Genomic DNA, 18734 nt, shown 5'->3' with positions numbered 1-18734 from the left:
GCTTCTATCACTTCAGAAGGGCAAACATTTGGTAATACGAAAGATGTTTTCATCTTCTTAACTGGAATGAATGGTAACTAATGAAATGTTTTCCCCTTTTTATACGTAAGTGTCTCTGTATCCCAACCCAAAGCAGACATGTTTGTGTATCATCTGCAACCCACCAGTCCAGAGCCCTGGAAGCAGGAAGGGTGGAGGGTGTAGAGTAACCTTTCCACCACGACTACAATCACCGATGTGCCCTTTTTCCTGGTATCCTAGTCTCACTCGAGGCTTTTCATTAACACATCATCCCTCTGAACACATGGGGCACAACGTACTGGAAAACTGCAGGCAGGGGGCAAGAAGGAGGCGCTCACTCTCCCTGGTTTCTCAGGAACCCAGGCTTATCCAGCATGAAATTACAAGTGTACCCTGTCATCTGTGTCTGCAGGGAGACTTCTCCCGTGGACCACACCCCACCGGACACCCTAAGTCTCTTGTGGCGATTCTGTTGCCTCCATCATCCTGGCCTTGGCTGCAGTTCTGGTCCAGGAGGCCAGCATAGCCTTGGGGCTGCAGTTGTTACTACAACGGTATTAGCTCCCTCAGTGAGAGCGGGAGATTCTTCTAGTGCAGGCTCCCCTCCTCAGGCCAGAGGATCAGTCCCCTCAGAGCACATCTTTTTCTTAGACCTTTCTAGATACGTCTCCCCTTAGTCCACCTTTGATCTTCTTTATGAGTGTCTGGATCTCGGCCTCCTTTGCTGTGATAGGAATATTCTTTTGATTTGGGGAAGTGCATTCGGAGAGTTGCTTATAATGCATCCGACCTCTGCTTAGCTGTCACTGATGCCAGGCCCACACCAGGTGTCGGGGAAGCAGGCTGACTGGTGGCAGTTTAGAGGGTAATGGAGGACGAGGTACCTTCTTCGGAGGTTTTAGGCTCTCGTTGCATGTAGCATTCTATTGTGCACAGCAGCCTTGTCATCCTTCACAGGTGATTCTCATTTGGTCCCCTTCGAGGAGGGAGGAGGTGCTTGGTGAACCTGAGGCACTGGCTTGCTTGAAGCTAGGTGTTTCTCTCCGGCTTTTGCTGACAACAGGTTTGAATTTGAGAGTCACGTATTCTTCCCCCAACTTCTCTATGGAGTTTCACTCCTTGCCTTTTGCGTTCTCCATCGTCTGAAAAAGAGTTGAGGTTGATAAAAAGAAAATTCTTCTGACTTCTGGCTCAAGGTTGTTTTTCCAAAAGTCTCCTTCCACTCCCTGCCACCCAAAGGCATTCCCAAACCCACCATTCTTAAAAATGTTTATTTAACATGGACTTGTTAGAAATGCAATAAATCAGACGTTTTACTCTAGGTAGATCCATTTTTAAATCCTTAGAGTGCTAAAGTGGTGACGAAAAGAACAGCTGGACAGGTGCGAGAACCCCAAAGGGAGTTGAATTTTTGGGGAAATCGGCTTAAATGGATGTTCCTCTTTCACCTGAAGTGCTTTACAAAGTGCTAAGAACAGCTGACTCACATTTTTACTGATTGAATCTTGCTGGGATAAGGGTATGAATTCAAGTTTAAATTTAGTACTTCTGCTAATTTTGAAAAACTGGATTTATGTCCCATTCTCTCTCCTGTTGTGTGGCTCAGACTCTACCAATGAGGCTACATCTAGCAAAGAACATGGTTTATGAAGCCATCCAGACCTGGATTCAGATCCTGGCTTCACCATTTCCTAGCAGTGTGATCCTGGACAAGTCACTTAACATCTTTTAGATTTCCTTATTTATACATGGGGATTGTAGTAAGCATTAAAAGGAATAAAAACATAAGGCCTGTTAAAGTAAGCACTCAGTTTATTAGTTTTATTTTGTGCTAAAAATGCACACTGCATCTGTGAGTTCCTCTTTCCCAGGGATCTCCACCTGGGACATGTTTACAAGCCAGGGATGAATGGGTGGGCACGTGAGTTAGGTATGACGAGTTAAGTTCAGCTGTAAAAATTGGATAAACAATATTGTTTTAACGTGGTAGAAGTTCATTTCTCTCTCACTTTAAAGTCAGAACATAGGCTCTGCTCTACGAAATCCCCAGGAAATGGGCTCCTAGACTATGGTGTAGCCTCCATTTCCAAGGTCACCTCATGGTATGAGGTCGTGGCAGTAATTCCAGACATCTGGTTTTCATTCCAGCCGCTAGGAAGAAGGAGGTTGAGATGGGAAAAGGGTGATGCCAGCTCCTTCTTCAAGAAGGTTCCTGGGGACTTCCCTGGTGGCACAGTGGATAAGACTCCATGCTCCCAATGCAGGAGGCCCGGGTTTGATCCCGGGTCAGAGAACTAGATCCCACATGCACACCGCAACTAAGAGTTCACATGCCGCAACTAAGGAGCCAGCAAGCTGCAACTAAGGAGCCCACCTGCTGCAACTAAGACTCAGCACAACTGAATAAATAAATAAATATATATTAAAAAAAAAAAAAGAAGGTTCCTGGAAGGTGCTGCATGAATTTATGTTTACATTTCATTGACTAAAAAGTAGTTTCACGGCTTCACCTAGCTGCAAGGGAAAATGCAGTGTTTATTCTGGGTAGCCACATGTCCAGCTAAACTTGCCATCTCTATGGAAGTGTGGGGGAATGGACATGGTACCAGTTATTCTCTGGACAGAGAGCCACTCTCAGGGGCAGCCAGAGCAGGGGGAGTCTTGGGAGTCTGTTGGAGCTTGATGGTGCAAGGGAAAATAATTATTAAAAGTAGTTGGTGCTACTGAGATCAAAGGCAAATCCAATTCATCAAGAAAAGATCATCTGGAACTGCTCTGTCCAACGAGGTAGCCACTAGCCATATGTGCCTATTGAGCATTTGAGGTGCGGTTAATCCAAATTGAGATGTGCTATAATATACACCCTGGACTTCTAAGATAGTATAAGAAAAGAATGTAAAAATATCTCGTTTTTTTTTAACAGGGCCTACATGTTGAGGTGATATTTGTGTATTAGATTAAATATATTATTAAAATTACCTTCATCTGCTTAGTTTTACTTTTAAAATTTAAAGTTATATACGTGGCTTGTGTTATTTTTCGATTGCGAGCAAGGATCTGGAATGTCCCAAATCTTAGAGTCTGTCTCCTCAGGAAGGAGATTCTATATAGTATTGAGAGGGATTGTTTCCTGAATGATGAATTCTCTAACATGGGGTTGAGAGAGCAAGGTTTTGGTAACATACCAGGAAGTATCGTCCAAGAGAGGGGGTTCTGTGTTCCTTGCCCTTGACAGGCCTGTCCCCACAGGGGATAGATCTTAATGTCACCAGCCCCTAAGAGCATTCAAGTGACCTCCACCTCATGCTGTGGTTCTAGTTCAGTGAACCACTATGATTCTATTTTCAGATGACCCTTAGAGTTTCTATGACTATTTCTACAAAGTGAGTAACTAGTTAGCCAAGTGATGTGCTTGGGGGGGTTGACATTTCTGAACTTCAACTTAAAGATTGGAAGGCAAATAATGATGAGGGAATGCATTGGCCAATAGAGATGCTTTGTGTTTTTATTTCTCTCCCTGTCAAAGATCCCCAGTTAGCTGGGGCCATAGCTCTCAAAGTATGGTCTTTGGACCTGCAGCCTCGGCATCACCTATGAACTTGTTAGGGATGTAAATTCTCAGGCCTCACCCCAGACCTAATGAATCAGAAACTGGGGGTATGGCCTAGCACTCGGTGCTTTAACAAGCCCTCCAGGTGATTCTGACGTTAGCTAAAGTTTGAGAACGATTAATTTAAAGCGATAGTTTTCTTGACAAACAGATCTTCATCCCCCTAAGATGCACCCTGTAGTTTTTTTTCTTTTTTTAAGGCTCATCCTGTTGAATGTAATATGTCATGAAAGGGAAAGTATGTAGGAATTGTTACCTTTAGGTTTGTAAATAAATGTGATACCACATTTCTTGCTGGTTTCTAAGTGAGTAAGATTTGGTAGGAAAAAGAGAGCTTTGAAAAAAATCTGAAAAATAGAATCATCTGGAGGCTGCTCTTTGGGGCTATGAGTCTCCGTAACTTACCTCTTCCAAACCTCACTGCTGAGCCCAGCTCCTTGGTTCTCTAGAATTCCTGTCCGGACGTGGTCACGGCTGGAAGCAGCTGATCGGCCCATGCTCCACTTACTAGCGCTGGTGCTCGTCTGGTCTTCCTGTCTGCTCACCGTCTCTGCTCACCGTCTCTTGCCCCCTGCATCCCGACTTCCATCTCTGAGTGGCGTTCTTTATCTTCCCAGACAGCTGTCCTCACTTCCCCACTTTTAATCATTGTGAGCAGTTTTACCTGTCAGGCTTTTCCCCACTCCGAGTCCCGTAATAAGTCTGTGCTGGACTCTACAGGTATCCGACCCCATTCTTCTTCCCAGGCACAGATTCTGTGGTTCCACTCTTGAAATCTGAGGCGTAATGACAGTTTCAGCCAGCGGCACTGAGAACGTGTGGCCCCTTCTGTCACTGAACTCTTGGAAACCTGCAAAGAGCCCAGGCACACGGGTCAACCTGTTCCTTTGCTGAGCAGCAGCCCCTCAACTCCACCCCAGGGGACTGACCGCTGCCCCAGGAACTCTGAGTACCCTTGGTGTCCCTTGAACCGCTGATGGAAAATCATGGCTCAGATGCAGGCCCTCCCGTCCGCAGATCTTCTTGCCCCGCAGGGCAGGGATTAGGTGGGGTAGGGCTGGTGTATTACTGGATCTGACAACGGATGCTTTGTCCTTTCCAGCTCCTGCACAGGCAGGCATCAGACAATGTGTATGGAGTTTTAGAGTTTATAAGACACCTCCAGACGTCATCATTTACAAAGCATTCCACGTCTTTGAGAGGGGAGCAAAGAGTTAATCATCCTCACGTTTTACAGTTGAGATAACAGTACTGGGAGATTGCCATCTTTCCCTGAGTGGCTCAGACAAGGAAAGGCAAAGTTGGGTTTGTAGCCAGGTTTTATTTCAGCTTGACATTTTGTTTACGGACTCCTCCTTGCTATGGGTATAAAATCCCACACTAAAACCCACAAGGAACAATTTTTTTTTAACATCTTTATTGGAGTATAATTGCTTTACAGTGGTGTGTTAGTTTCTGCTTTATAACGAAGTGAATCAGCTATACATATACATATATCCCCATATCTCCTCCCCTCTTGCGTCTCCCTCCCACCCTCCCTATCCCACCCCTCTAGGTGGTCACAAAGCACCGAGCTGATCTCCCTGTGCTATGCGGCTGCTTCCCACTAGCTATCTATTTTACGTTTGGTAGTGCATATATGTCCATGCCACTCTCTCACTTTGTCCCAGCTTACCCTTCCCCCTCCCTGTGTCCTCAAGTCCCTTCTCTATGTCTGCGTCTTTATTCCTGTCCTGTCCCTAGGTTCGTCAGAACCAGGTTTTTTTTTTTTTTTAGATTTCAAGGAACAATCTTAATGGCTTGGTTCAGTGAAGATTTAACACAATGCATGCATTTATGGAAATCACACTTGCGTTCAGTTTACAAGTGGCTGTCACATCCATTACTTTATCTGGTCTCTATAATGACTTATGTAGAGGATTTCATTATTTTTGTTTTACAGATGAGAAAAAACTCAGACTCAAGGAGGATGGGTAAATTGCTCAAGGTTACACGGTGACTGAGTGTCGTCCAGTTCTTTTCACAGCAGATCCTTTGTTCACTATGTTCAGTTAACTCCTCTTTGGTATAAATTCTAAACTGCCAAGAAAGGAGATGAATGCAGTAAGGCAGGGGTTCCCAAACCATTTCTGTCTAGAAATATAGATCTTGGCATTCTTCCTCCCCTTCCATGAACTCTCTGAGGTGCTAAGAGTGGGAGCAAATGCCCCAGGTGATGTTCCTGATTGGCTGAGGCTGGAAAACACTGCATCATGGAAAGATGCATGCAGAGTACTGCAGTTTATTTCCTCTAAAGGCCTCAATTTTTGTTGTTGTTATTTCCTTTTGATGGATGTTTTGGGTGGGCCTTTGAGAAGGAGGTCATTGAGAAAACTTGACCACTACATCTTTTCCTTTATTCTTTATGTACACTTTTCTATCCATCTGAGGTTTGGCTTCCCTGGACAGCAACAGGGACTGTAATTAAATTTCATCTGGTAAAACATTGACCTGGTTGGCATAAGTTTAGATTCCAGTTTCATCCTCTAAGGGATAGCTTTCTCTTCTATCTTGCAAATTCTGTGTAATTCTAAGAGTCACAATTCTTTTGAAAATAGACGTCAGTTGTTAAATTGGTTCTTAAATATTCCCCATCAGGGATTCCCATTGTTGGAAGACTCTAGAACCTTCAACCAGCCTCAGCATCATCTGGGAGCTTGTTACAAATGCAGACCCTCACGCTCTGCCTCAGGTGTACTGAATCAGAATCTGCATTCAACAAGATGCCCTGTGATTCACAGGGACATTAACATTTGAGAAGCACCAGTTTGGGACACCTTCCCTTTTAGTAATAGTTACAACTTATTGGATACCCACTATCTCTCAAGGGAGGTGCTTTAAATTTTAAAAATCTAGTCCTCACAGCAACTTTGCCGGAAAACGATTATTCTTCTCAATCTGCAAAAGAGGAAACTGGTTCTGAGAGATTTACACTTGTCCAGTTATACTGAGATGGAATTAAGACCAGGTCTGTCTACTCCTTCTTGAAACACTTGACTTAATACTTTTTTCCCTTCCCTTCCTCAGGCCTCTCCAGTCAACTTAGGGATTTTTTTTTTTCTCACAATCTCCCCAGGCCTTTTTTAAAGGAATCATGGTACAGAAACAAACAGTAGAAAAAAATGCAAAAAATTGTATATCAAACTTTTGTGGGTAAAAATTTTATTAACAAAATTAAAAATCTGGAGCAAATATATATTTTAGGAAATATATTTGTAACATATGACAAAAATGTTAATAACCCTAATATATAAAAAAGCTTTTATAAATCAATGAAGTACTTTGGTAGAAAAGATAGAAGAAAAAATAATAGAAAAAGGATTAATTAACATGAAAAAGTTCAACTTCACTAGTAAAGTGTAAAAATGGAAATATCTTTTCATCCTCCAAATTAGCAAAGGGTTAAACGAAAAGATAAAAGCCAATGTAGGTGAGAATGGGAGATAAAAATCCTCAAATATTTCTATTATTAAAAATGATGTTTTAGAAGAATATTTAATGAAAAGGAATCATGAGTACCATATATTAGTAAGTAAGAAAGACATGTGGAAAATGTATATGATAATCCTAATATTTTAAGTTAAAAAAATTTCTACACTATGTACAGGAAAAAAAACCCCCTCAGAATAATGAACACCAAAATGTTAACAAGGTTTAGCTTTGAATAGAAAATAGCCCCTACACTCTTTAAAATGAAAGTTTCTCATCTTCAAAGAGGGAAAAAGATCAGACTAGTGTAACTTAAGCCTTAATTTCTCTGTCAAAAACTTAGTAAAAGAGGGGAAAATTGAGTGGTGGCTGGCTGATTTTTCTCTTAGGGCCAATTTACTTCCAGTTAAAATTTTAATTACTGGCTCATTATTATCAATAAACAATCATGTCTGAAAGGACAGGTCTCCTCTGTTAATAAAATGTCAATTTACTCTTAGTTCAAAATAAATAAATAAAATTAATCACCAGACAAATGTGTCTGAAAAGTATCAAACGATCTGCATCTCAATCCTGAAAATTAACCGTATAATGATTTCTTTTACTGTCAGGCCAAGTTCTATGGAATTCTGCTATTCTCCCTAAGAGAATGCTCTGTCTATGGCACGCTCTTCCCCCTCCCCATTTTCATTCAGCTGTCTTCAACCATCACCTCCTCAGAGAGACCTTCACTAACCACTTATAAAATGAACAAAGAGAAACTTTCTTCCAAATTCTTTAAATCTCCTTATTCTACTTCACTTTTCTTCATAGCACTCATCTTCAGCTTTGCCTAATTGTTATAATTGAAAACAAATTTTTTTTTGGCCCTTGCGGTGCAGCTTGTGGGATTTTAGTTCCCTGACCGGGGATCGAACCTGGGCCCTTCACAGTGAGAGCACCAAGTGCTAACCACTGGACCACCAGGGAATTCCCTGAAAAATTATATTTAACTGCTTGTCCTTCCTCCTCCCCACTAGAATGCAAGCTCCTTGAGGACAGGGACATTGTACACTTTATTCTCCACTCTACCTCCAAAACCTAGCATGGTGACCCGCACCATAGATACTCGTTAAATATGTGTTGAATGAATGAATATGAAAAGAGCTGAGCCAGATGTGAATGTCACTCAATCCAAGAAGAATTCCATAACTGTGGTTATGCTGGGGTGGCTTTGGAAACCCAGCACTGAAGACAATGAGGTGCTTTATTTATTTTATTTTATTATTTTTTTATTGTGATTATTGGGTTTTGTTTTTACATCTTTATTGGAGTATAATTGCTTTACAATGGTGTGTTACTTTCTGCTTTATAACAAAGTGAATCAGTTATACATATACATATGTTCCCATATCTCTTCCCTCTTGCGTCTCCCTCCCTCCCTATCCCACCCCTCTAGGTGGTCACAAAGCTCCGAGCTGATCTCCCTGTGCCACGCGGCTGCTTCCCACTAGCTATCTATTTTACGTTTGGTAGTGCATATATGTCCATGCCACTCTCTCGCTTTGTCACAGCTTACCCTTCCCCCTCCCCATATCCTCAAGTCCATTCTCTAGTAGGTCTGTGTCTTTATTCCTGTCTTACCCCTATGTTCTTCATGACTTTTTTTTTCTTAAATTCCATATATATGTGTTAGTATACGGTATTTGTCTTTCTCTTTCTGACTTACTTCACTCTGTATGACAGACTCTAGGTCCATCCACCTCATTACAAATAACTCAATTTCGTTTCTTTTTATGGCTGAGTAATATTCCATTGTATATATGTGCCACGTCTTCTTCATCCATTCATCTGCTGATGGACACTTAGGTTGCTTCCGTGTCCTGGCTATTGTAAATAGAGCTGCAGTGAACATTTTGGTACATGACTCTTTTTGAATTATGGTTTTCTCAGGGTATTTGCCCAGTAGTGGGATTGCTGGGTCGTATGGTAGTTCTATTTGTAGTTTTTTAAGGAACCTCCATACTGTTCTCCATGGTGGCTGTACCAATTCACATTCCCAGCAGCAGTGCAAGAGTGTTCCCTTTTCTCCACACGCTCTCCAGCATTTATTTTTTCTAGATTTTTTGATGATGGCCATTCTGACTGGTGTGAGATGATATCTCATTGTAGTTTTGATTTGCATTTCTCTAATGATTAATGATGTTGAGCATTCTTTCATGTGTTTGTTGGCAGTCTGTATATCTTCTTTGGAGAAATGTAAGACAATGAGGTGCTTTATTTAGACAACTCACCTCTACCTGGAAGACAGCCCCAAACTTCATTGCCAAGCAACCACTAATTGCTTGTAATCAGCAAATATAAAAGCACATATAATAAAAAAAAAATTGGTAACCCGGAGGTTTTTCTATATATGACCAGGCATTTTATTGTTATAGTTCAGTAGACTTGGGGCCAAAAGGGAGATGCAGCTGAAGATTTCTTGCCATAAAAGGATAAAAGGCCATTAGTTGTTTGCTGCCAGGAATAGTAATGCAATTGCAATTTAGTATTTGGAAAGTGTTCACTTAAGCAAACCAGAGCTTTCATTAGTTTTTCTTTTTCTTTTCTTCTCTTTTTTAGAGATTTTTTGTTTTTAACTAACAGACTTTATTTTTGGGGGCAGTTTTAGGTTTACAGAAAAATTGTGCAGAAAGTATGGTGTTCCCATATTCTCCCCTTCTCAGTTTCCTTTATTGTTAACATCTTGCATTGATGTTGTACATTTGCCAAAATTGATGAACCAATATTGATGTATTATTAGTAACTAAAATCTACAGTTTACATTACGGTTCACTCTTTGTGTGGTACATTCTATAGGTTTTGCCAAATGATAACATAATTCACTGCGCTAAAAACCCTCTGTGCTCCAGCAGTTCATCCCCCTCCTCTTCCCCCATATCCCTGGCAACCATTATATTTTCATTGTCTTTATAGTTTGGTTTTTCTTCTGTAATTAAAAAGTGATTATTGTACATGGGAGAGAAGATGGAAAGAAGTAAATCACAAAAAATTGAGAGCAGTATTTTGTTCATCTAATTCTTCATTGTCTCTCCAGTATCTAGAATAGTGACTGGGGGATAACTAGGGAAAGCTCTTTACATTTTGATATATATCCATCCATATATGTAAATATATGTGTATAAATGATTACATATATACTTATATATACAGCCTCCTGTATATGAAAGGATAATCCATTTATGCTAAGATTTATTAAATGTTTAATATGCTTCAGACATCTTGCTAGGGACTTCATATCTACCCTCTCTTAATCTTCAACCCCCCCAAAACTGAGAAATTACAGATAAGCTCAAAGTGCTTCTTAGCTTAATGTTGGGATTTATAATCTAATAACAATAATACGTGCTTAATAATGGACATTTGTAGTTTGCAAAAAAAATTTCGTGTGAATGATCTTACCCTCAAAAAAATCTTTTAGATTATTATTAGCTTTATTTTGCTGTGAGTCTGAGTGACTTACCCTACCTTAAGATCTAGTCTTAAGTTTTCTGATGCCAGATCTGCACCATCACACTATTGATTTATACTGAACTCGTGACGAACCAAAATTTGTATTTTCCACTTGTCTCAATGTTTAACCATGTCATCTTCAGTCTAAACTTGTGCAGTTGTTGAAGATCAGTAATGTATATATTTTTCTTCCAATAAATGTTAAAAAATATTTACTAAGCAGCTACAATTCTGCTGGGAGCTCTGTTTACATGGATGAATAAAACACATTTGGCCTTTGCTCTTGTGGGGCCTATAATCTGTTCAGCTGACACTTGTTTGATTGACTGGGTTGCAGTGGGGAAGGTTTTCTGAGTTTTTTTTTTAATATTAATTTAATTAATTTATTTTTATTTTTGGCTGTGTTTGGTCTTAGTTGCAGCATGCGGGATCTTTGTTGTGGCGCATGGGCTTCTCTCTAGTTGTGGCACGGGCTCAGAAGTTGCAGCGTGCAGGCTTAGTTGCCCTGCGGCATGTGGGATCTTAGTTCCCCGACCAGGGATTGAACCTGAGTCCCCTGCATTGGAAGGCAGATTCTTAACCACTGGACCACCAGGAAAGTCCCTTGAGTTCTGTTTTTCCATTAAGTTATCAGATGTACTTTGCATCATTTGCAAGTTCAGGAATTACATTTTATGTTCTCATCCATGTCTTTGGATCTCTATGTTAAGCCCTTTATTATTTTCTTTCTTGATGGGTTTAAAGAAGAGAGCTAACGATGGACTCTGTTTGGATAATGTTGGTCAGCAGGTTTTGTAGCTCAGGTTTCTTTATCTTGTTCACAAGGATATCATGAAAGACTATCAAATTATTTCCTGAATTTAAAGGTCACTATGTATCAGTATTTCCTGATATCTAGTGGTTGATGCAGGGACTCTGGAGCCTGACATCTTAGGTTCAAATCCTGGCTCTGCTATAATTAGTTGTCTGATCTTGGACATGTAACAATATGAATAATTTTCTGGCAAAATATAAATGAGCAAAATTGGTGCAAGAAGAGATTGAAAACCAAAAATAATAGGAGAGGTGGAAAAGATTGTTACACTTTCCCTTTAAGAAAAAAAAACCTACTTAGGGCTTCCCTGGTGGCGCAGTGGTTGAGAGTCTGCCTGCCAATGCAAGGGACACGGGTTTGTGCCTCCGTCTGGGAAGATCCCACATGCCGCGGAGCGGCTGGGCCCGTGATCCATGGCTGCTGAGCCTGCGCGTCCGGAGCCTGTGCTCCGCAATGGGAGAGGCCACAACAGTGAGAGACCTGCGTACCGCAAAAAAACCCCAAACAAACAAACAAAAAAAACCCTACTTAATTGTTTTATAACTGAATTCCTCTAAGCTTCAAAGAAGAGTTAATTTGTATGTTAATCAAATTATTTCAGACCCTAGATAAGTATGGAAAGTTCCTCAATTAATATTATGAAACAAATATAACTTTAATACTAAAATCTACAAAATGTAGCACAGAATGCTCTGTAGTTCAATTTATGAATATACATGGAAAAATTTAAATTATACTTTAGCACATACATTTGAAAGATAAGAACAAAGTTTATGACTCACACTACCTGATTTCAGACTTAACATAAAGTCATAATAATCAAGAAAGTGTGATAATGGCAGAAGAATAGTCTTATTGAATAATGGAACAGAATAGAAACTCCGGAAATAGACCCTAGTGATCAACTGAATTTTGACAAAGGTGCAAAGGAAATTCAATGGAGAAAGATTGCTTTTTAAATAAATGGGGCTGGAGCAATTGGAAGTCTGTATATGAAAACAAAAACAAAAGAGTAACAATAATAACGACAACTTGACTCTCACCTCACACCTACAAAGAAATCAAACCGAAATGGATTATAGACACAAAAATTTAAGAGCTAAAGCTATAAAACTTCTGGAAGAAAACATAGAAACATAGGAGGAAATCTTTATAATCTTGGGTTAAGTAAAGATTTCTTACATAGGACATAAAAAACATGAACCATGAAAGAAAAAAATTGATAAAATGGGTTTTGTCAAAATAAAAAACTTCTGCCCTTTGAAAGACAACATTAAGAAAATGAAAAGCAAGGTGCACACTAGGAGGAAGAATATTTGCAAACTATATATCTAATAAAGTAGTTGTATCCAGAATATATAAATAACTCTTTCAGCTCAATAATAAGAAGTCAAAGAACACAATGACAATACAAATTCTGGCAAAGATGTGGAGCAGCCGGAGCTCTCAAATCTTCCTGGTGGGAATAAAAAGTAGTACAGCAACTTTGGAAAACAGTTTGGCAGTTTTATAGACTTAAACATACATTTATCAGATGATTCAGCAATTTCACACTTAGAAATTTACTCAAGGGACTGAAAGCATTTGTCCACACAAAGGCCTGTACCTAAATTTTTTTTTTTTTTTTTTGCAGTATGCGAGCCTCTCACTGCTGTGGCCTCTCCCGTTGCGGAGCCCAGGCTCCGGACGTGCAGGATCAGCGGCCATGGCGCACGGGCCCAGCCGCTCCGCGGCATGTGGGATCTTCCCAGACCGGGGCACGAACCCGTGTCCCCTGCATCGGCAGGCGGACTCTCAACCACTGCACCACCAGGGAAGCCCCTGTACCTAAACTTTTATAGCATATTTATTTGTAATAGCACAAAACTGGAAATAAAAAGTCTAAAAGTCCATCCACTGGTGAATGGATAAACAGATTGTGGTACACCCATACAGTGGAATACTATTCTGCAATAAGAAAAACCAAACTACTGATACACGCAACAATATGGATGAATTTCAAGAGCACTATGTAGAGTGATAAGACAACTCACAAAAGCTTACAAACTGTATGACTTTAGAACATGACATTCTGCTTACCAGAACAAAGTCTGACACTCTTTAAAAGACAGCAGTGAAATCTAGTCACTTGAAACTTAAAATTATAGCATTCAGCATCCAATAAAAAACCACTAGGCATGCCAAGAAGAAGGAAACTGTGACCTGTAACCAGGAAAAAAAAAGGTCAATAGAAATAGATCCAGAAATGATAGGGATGATAAAATTAGCAGACTAAGATGTTAAAACAGCTACTATAATTATGTTCAAGTATTTAAAGGAAAACATGAAGACAGTGAGGAGAGAAATTGAAGATACAAAGAACAAAACCAAACAAACCAAACCCCAACAAATGGAACTTCTAGAGATGAAAAATATGACATCTGAAATGAAAAATTCACTACATGGATTAACAACAGGTTAAACATTGCAGAAGAAAAGATAATCACTTAAGTGATTAGGTGTTGGTGAGAATGTGGAGAAAAGAGAACACTTGTGCACTGTTGGTGGAATATAAATTAGTGCAGCCAGTACGGAACACAGTATACAGGTTCCTTGAAAAATTAAAAATAGAACTATCATATCATACAATCCAGCAATTCCACTTCTGGGTGTTTTTCCAAAGAAAACAAAAACATGAATACAAAAAGATATATACACCCCTATGGTCATTGCAACATTATTTATTTATTTATTTAAACATCTTTATTGGAGTATAATTACTTTACAATGGTGTGTTAGTTTCTGCTTTATAACAAAGTGAACCACCTATACATATACATATATCCCCATATCTCCTCCCTCTTGCATCTCCCTCCCACCCTCCCTATCCCACCCCTCTAGGTGGTCACAAAGCACCGAGCTGATCTCCCTGTGCTATGCGGCTGCTTCCTAAGAGCTATCTGTTTTACATTTGGTAGTGGACATATGTCCATGCCACTCTCTCACTTTGTCCCAGCTTACCCTTCCCCCTCCCCATGTCCTCAAGACTCAGATAAGGTTAGATCTTGGCACTGAAGCCTGCCTCCATCACTTGACAGCTGCGAACCCTACTGTAGTCATTCAGTCTTACTGAGTCTCAGTTTCCCCATCTGTTAGATGGAATAATAATAAGATTGGCTTCACAGGGTTTTAATGAAGATTAAATGAAATAAAGGATGTGAAGGCATTTAAAAAGTTGAAAGGATTACTCACATGCAAAATGTTACTGCTCAACTGCTGCCCCTGTGATCTTTACCAATCAAATCTGGCATTTCTGTGTGTAGTTTGCAAAATAAGAACCTCTTCCAAAATCAACCATAGAGAAGACTAATTCCATAAATAGTGTCAAAACTTTGGATATGGGGGTGGGGCAGGAGGGAAGCAATCATCTTTTGTCCTCTTCTAAGCTATAGTCTTCTGTTTTTCTCTTTAATAACACTTAATTTAAAAGATGCATTATAGGGAATTCCCTGGAGGTCCAGTGGTTAGGACTCTGTGCAGGGGACACGGGTTTGATCCCTGGTCAGGGAACTAAGATCTGCAAGCTGTGTGGCATGGCTAAATAGATAAATAAATAAAGTGCTTATTCTTAAAAAAAAAAAAAAGCATTATATTGTATCAATACTGTAGCCAGTGATTATATCATAAAATATATGAAAGGACCTAAAAGAGTGTTGAATATGTAGTTTGTTCTTAATAATCTTAATTTTCTTTTTTTCTGTCACTTCTTCTGAAAGAAAAATCTTCCCTTTTAATCACTAATTGTCTGGGCTCCAAAACCTCTGTGACAACCAGAGCTCAATTCTCTCTGCAGGAAAGCAAGACCTAATGCTTTTTTGCCCAACATTATTACTTTCAACTACAGGAGGTGGTTTTTTGACAGGAGAAATGAGGGAATTTTTAAGTGTTTTGTCCTCCTATTGGTGATCTCAAATAATTGCCGATTTTACTGAGTGACTTAAAAGTTTCACTGTTGTTCAGTTAAAAAATATTAATACCTTACTAATAGAGAGTAAAACAAGGATTGGAGAAAGTTGGCTTTGAAATGAGTTTTTAAAGCTGTGGTTGGTATTCTAGAGGATTTATTATACTTCAGACAAATATTAAAGCCCTAGTGAAACGAGTTGTCTCAGTAGGATGTGGAAAATTATTCACCTTCCCCAACTTCCCCCAGTTGGAACTTTCCACCAAGTCAGAGAGGGCATGTAGCAAGTAAACAGAAAGAGTTCTCTGATAGACACAAAGCCGTCCGTGTCTTAGACTGAATTTGCTTTTTCTCTCCATGGTTCAGGGTACTATAGCATAGCTTAAAAGAAGGGTCTGAAGAGTTTTAAACATCTATTGGAACAAGTAGTCATGAATAGTTATGTCCAGAGCTGGGGGGGCGGTGGTGACGTGATGTATTTGTGTGTGTGCGTGGGGAGTGGATGGGTAGAGAAGTTTAATTTTGTCACATAAGAAAGGAAGTGTGGTACCTTATAAATGAGGGATCTATATTCAGTTTGGATTCCTTCTGCCAAAACTCCTCTAGTAGCCATAGTTGGCAGCAGAGTCCAAAAGCCAGTTTACACAGCAGAAAAATACCTGTCTTTAGACAAATTAGCCTGCTGAGTAGAGTGGTTAGAAAGTACCTGCGTCTCACAGGCTTTAAGTTCGTAACAAAGAATCAGAATGCAAATTCACAATGACTCAGAATGCTAAGATTTAGCAAAATATGGGACTGACACTAAAGGAGGGTATCTGGGCCCAGACAGAGCCATGAGAACAAGCACAGAGCATCAGACCCACCCGGCATGACAAACGCAGCCAGCCATGCCCAGGAAGGGTCTTCTCCAGGGAGAAGGAACTGGAGTTGGAGAAGGACAGAATTTTAGAGTGTTTGTTGTGTCATTTCTCTCTTACTGACTGGATTCACTGATGGTCCCAATACTTTTTCTCTTTCCCATAGCCCCGAGTTAAAAAGAAAACTCTCCAAGTCACAAAAATTACAGTGCCCAGAGCATGTTGAACCAGCAGTACCCTTGCAGAATTCCCTGTGGAGGTGCCTGTTGGTGTACGTTGCCATGTCATCAAAGCACCTTCATCCCTCTCCACAGAGGCATGAATTGAAAACAGTTTCCTGTACACATCTGTCCATTCCACCCCCCCACCCAATGGACAGCCAGTTGCCCATTTATTGAATAAACCATTTTTTCCTCTTCCATTATTAGACATGCCCACCTGCATCATAAGATAAATTCTCTTATGTAAGAAGGTCTATGCATGGACTCTAATCTCACTGATCTGAGTCTTTATTCATACACCAATACTAATTTTTTAAAACACTCTAAATTTATAATAAATTTTACTCTGATAGGGCTAGTACATCCTCATTATTCTTTTTCAAAATATTCCTTCTTCCCAATTTGATTTTTCCTATGCTGATGTTTCATATGAACTTTAGTACATTTTGGGTAGTTCCTGTTTATTCCCTCTCCCATCCTCCATAATATTCACATTAAAACCTTTTTTTAAAAAAGCCCTTCTATAGTGGTTTAAAATTTTCTTCATAGGTCCTTTCTAACTTCTACTTTTCTTCACCCTAATCCTTCAATGAATATGGAGAAACTGCAGAAACTTGAAGATGTAACTAGCAATGTTAGAGAATGGTTTCACCCCTCCAGTCAGATTATTATTTAATTCTTTCTAATTTCCTTTTGTATCACTCAGATCTCTAATTTTGTTCAAGATAGTCCAGGGAATTTAAAAAATATATAAACTTAAAGGGTCTCTCTCCTTTGATCCTTCCCTGCTATTCCCCCAGCCTGAATCCTCACCTCTAGCAAACCACTCTCCTTGCTGTTACCCTGCATATCCTGGTCCTCATTGGCCATCCTGGCCCCTGGAGGCCTCTCCTTTCTCTAACATCCTGAAGCACATATAGCAAAGGTGCATTATGTTCGCACGACCCATTTGCCACTCAGCCAACCTGGTATGGTTACTGGTCTTTTAACCTTTGTGTCCATCTTCCCAATAGATTATTAGAGGTTAAGTGTATCATCCTCTTTTGTTCCCCTCCCTTCTCCTTCCTCTTCACCTCACCTGAGATACTCTACATGCCTCAGGTAGTGTCTTGCACTTTCTTTAACCACTTACTCTTGGTAGCAACAACTGTGCATTCACAACTGCACCCAGATTGTTCTCTTACAGGGATGTTCTAAAAGTAGAGATTTTGGGCTTCCCTGGTGGTGCAGTGGTTGAGAGTCCGCCTGCCGATGCAGGGGACACGGGTCCGTGCCCCGATCTGGGAAGATCCCACATGCCGCGGAGCGGCTGGGCCCGTGAGCCATGGCCAATGAGCCTGCGCGTCCGGAGCCTGTGCTCCGCAACGGGAGAGGCCACAACAGTGAGAGGCCCACGTACCGAAAAAAAAAAAAAAAAGTAGATTTTTTTTTTAAACTAAAAAAATCCAGGCAGTGAAAATGATACTGAAAATTCTTTCAGTGCAACCAGAATGGCCAATAGTATAGTCTACTCAGCAACACTTTTAATTCCTTCTCTTATCCTCTGGGAATATGTTCTTTGAATAGAATGGTGGGCTGCTGGTACCATTTCAATTGTGATCTCATTTTCTCTCTCGTTGGTTGAGCCATACAGCTGGATTCTTATCATCTAAATGCCCTAAAGATGATACTCCGCCATAGGTAAATTCTTGCCAATTCCCAAGTCTCACTTCCTCCTTAAAGCTTTCATATGTATTCCTCAGGGAGCCCTCCCCTTTCTGAAGCTCTTTTTGGTCTTGGTGGGTACCAGTGTGGTGCTTGTTCCTTTCAGAGCAACTCATACACTTGGAGCGTGGACTCTAGAGGGTTTTGAAACCTGATCTTGCCATCTACTAGCTATATGATCTTGGACAAGTTACTTAAACTCTCAGACCTCCTCAGTTTCCTCATCTTGAAATGTGGATAAACATCATGGTTTCGACCTACTTGGATTCTTATAAATATTACATGAGTTAATATTTATTTGTAAAGTGCTTAAAACAGCGCCTGGCCCAATGTAAGCTTATGTAAGTGTCTTTGTTTTTTTAAAAAATTACTCTCCTTCACCTGATATTGGTGTTCCCATCCAACGTGGCTAAAGAAGGCAGAAGGAATTAGTGTAAGAGAGAGCTTACTATTCCTGGAGACATGTGAACTGGCTCCTTTATTTCAGAAATAGAAATCTCAGTTCTTTTCATCAAAACGAGCAGTTCTCAACCTCACTATTTCTACAGGGCAGGGCTTAAAGATCAGTTATAAGGTTCATTCTGTTACTACTGAGTACTGACAT

General features: G+C 40.2%; 1 pseudogene; it reads right to left on the bottom strand.

Annotated features, from left to right (window-relative positions):
- Positions 1-263: 263 nt before the first annotated feature.
- On the bottom strand, positions 264-17296 carry LOC113623594 (developmental pluripotency-associated protein 4 pseudogene; annotated as a pseudogene).
- Between the last annotated feature and the right edge of the window lie 1438 nt (positions 17297-18734).

The sequence above is a fragment of the Aethalodelphis obliquidens genome, unplaced genomic scaffold (assembly GCF_003676395.1).
Source record: "Aethalodelphis obliquidens isolate GAN/ISIS:26980383/991018 unplaced genomic scaffold, ASM367639v1 scaffold11, whole genome shotgun sequence".
NCBI lineage: Eukaryota > Metazoa > Chordata > Mammalia > Artiodactyla > Delphinidae > Aethalodelphis > Aethalodelphis obliquidens.
This window is presented reverse-complemented; position numbering and strand designations above follow the sequence as displayed.